Consider the following 3,114-nt stretch of genomic DNA (forward strand, 5'->3'; position numbering starts at 1 on the left):
AAAAAAAAAAAAAAAAAAAAGGTTGATGATATAACTATAAACCTAGCAGAGAATTCAAAACCTATTGGGGGATTATATAAATGAATATCATGCCAAATTCTGAAAACATAGTTGAAATGGAAAACTTTTGAGAAAAAATATACATTACTAAAACTTTCAGAGAAGGGATAGAAAATTTAAGTAGACCAATAACTATTTAAACATTGAATCAGTCATCAAAAATTGACTCCCCAAAAAGGCATCAGGCCTAGATTAAAAAAAAAAAAACTTTTTATTTTGAAATAATCTTAGACTTACAGAAAAGTTGCAAAAATAGCATGGAGAGTTCCTGTGTAATCTTCACCCAGCTTCTCCTACTGTTAACAGCTTACACAACTATAGTACAGTTATCAAAACCTGGAAATTAACATTGGTACTGTAACAAAAAGACTAAAAACTTACATAATTTTGCTAGTTTGCCCATGAATGTCCTCTTTCTGTTTTGGTATTCAATCTAGTATCTTCTTGGGTTGCATTTAGTTATATGTCTCCTTAGATTCTTCCAATCTGTGACATTTCCTTACTCTTTTCTTGTTTTTCATGACTCTGATACTTCTGAAAAGCACTGCTAACTTATTTTGTAAAATGTCCCTCATTCGGGTTTCTCTGGTGTTTTCTTATGATTGGATTAAGCTTATGCATTTGTGGCAAGAATATTATGTTTGGTCATTCTCAATGCATCCTACATGAAGAGGGTACATGATATTAGATTCTCATAACCGATACATTATTTATTACTGCTGGAACAAATCTGGCCCTTAAAGCCTTCTTGATGGCTGCAGGAAGGGGCACTCATCATGTCCTTTTGCTGTAAGAAGAAGAGAACCTTAACCTTAAGGTCAAGGGATCCAGTTTTTTGTTTTTTAACCTTAAGTGCGGAGAGTTCATCATAATCATTTCAAGAGTTCCTGAATTCATAGCAAATTATCATGATCAGTCCATTAAATCCCCTCTCTTGCTTTATATCATTTTAAAGCCCAATGCTATTCATATTACTTGAAATGCATCAGTATACACAATGACATCACATATTCATAAGGACATTCATATACTTATGGACACATCTCACACATTGGTAAGGGAGATGCACATGGGGAATGTAAATTAAAAATATATATATAAGCCAAGAGAAGGGCTTACCTGCCCTGGCAGTGCTAATCATGTCCCCAGGTTGGAAGGATGATGAGAGCAGCTCTCTGGAGAGGTGGTCCACGGAGGTGGGAGCCAGGCAAAAATGATGGGCAGAAACCACGGAGGGTCTATCCAGACCTACAAACAACACCATGAGGCCACAGGGAATTTGCTGGACATGCAGAGAACTTTCCAGGTCTGTCTGCCCTTCTGTCCACTTTAAGTGTCCAGTGTTAACACATTCAGACCCCGGTACCTGGGTAGCTTCACGTGGAGTCACCTGGCAATTCCTTAGGTTCCTAGAAACACAAACAGGCAGAGTCTGACTGAATTTTGTCACTGATTTATTTCAGGATTGATGTAAAAAGTAAATTGTTCTCCTTAAAATGGTGTTCTCCTAACATATCCCATCAGGAAAATGTTCTCTTTTTCTGTGGCCAAACACTATGAAGGTTGTAGATTTCACAGAAGGACGAGAACTGAGGGCCATGTCCTGGGCAGTCCTGGCCATATGCTTAAGTGATGGGGTTTGTCTGTGGATTGTCCTTGTTAGAAAGATGGATGCAACTGCAGTGCTGGTCACCAATGCTGGTGACACACAGCCTTATCCAAAGAGATACATTAAGAACTTAGTGCTTGCATTCCCCCAAAGCGATCCCAACCTCTTTCTGGAGGAACTGGTTAATTCAATTATGATATAATCAGACAATGTAGTATTTTGCGCCCATGGAAAATCCTGCTTTTGAAGCATTCTTATTGACACAGGAAAATGTTAATGTCACTTCCAGTCAAATAATATTTTGGGGGTGTCTTTGCACAGAACGTGAACTGATTAGAGCTGAGCAGAAGGACAAACAAGTCACATAAGAACCTACTGAAAATAAAAGGACGGTGGTAATAAGAACTATTTTCCATACCATAGCTGATTGGTTTGCTTTTCAGACCTCCTGAGCCACAAGAGATCACCTTTGAACCATGCAGCACAAGAGCCTGGGTCCTCACAAAATGCTGGGTGATTGCAGTAGCAGAGGAGATCATGAGGGTATTTGCCAGCCAGACATTGTGCAGGGGCTAAGCCTTCCCATCTCCTCATGGCCCCTAGTCCCAAGGTCATCCTGGAAGCACAGTCCCTAGACCCTCATCTATGGATTGAAGAGTAGTAGGAAAACTAGATTTGGGGGTATTTGGACATTTAGAGCACAATAAATCCATACAGCCTGTGCAGTCCTCATTTTTACCCCAAGGGAGGGATGCAGGGACTTGGATGCTGTGCCATCCCTGAGGCCAAAAGGCACCCCCCCGCCACAGTAGGAGCAGTCCCCTGTGTGCAGCTGGACCCACAGACCCTCCACCAGTTGCTATTTCAGGACACCCTCATCCAATAGGGATATGATTTTTTTTTTTTAATATTCATAAAGCCTCTTAATCCTGAGAAGGGTTTGACTGTGCATTGAGCTCCTGAGAACAAGATTGCAAAATACCTATTTTTATTTTTATTCTTTTTGTGACATGGTCTGGCCTGTCACCCAGGCTGGAGGGCAGTGGCACAATCATAGTTCACTGCAACCTCAAACTCCTTGGTGCAAGTGATCTTCCTGCCTTGGCCTCCAAAGTAGCTGGGACTACAGGCACACACCACCATGCCTGGCTAATGTATTGTTTATTCAATTTTTTTTTTGTAGAGACAGGGTCTTGCTATGTTGACTGAGCTGGTCTTGAACTTCTGGTCTCAAGTGATCCTCCTGCCTCAGCTTCCCAAATTGTTGGGATTACAAGGGCAATCCATTATGCCCAGCCAGGATTGGAAAATATCTATAAAGCATGAGTCCAATTATTTTTATATCTAAGCATCCAGATATACCTGGAAGAATCATAGAAGAAAGTAGGTCAACAGCTCTCCCTGCCCCCCATACCATATGTGATGGTTTTAAGGAAAGTTAAAAT

Source organism: Colobus angolensis, unplaced genomic scaffold (genome assembly GCF_000951035.1).
Source record: "Colobus angolensis palliatus isolate OR3802 unplaced genomic scaffold, Cang.pa_1.0 Scaffold31, whole genome shotgun sequence".
Lineage (NCBI taxonomy): Eukaryota > Metazoa > Chordata > Mammalia > Primates > Cercopithecidae > Colobus > Colobus angolensis.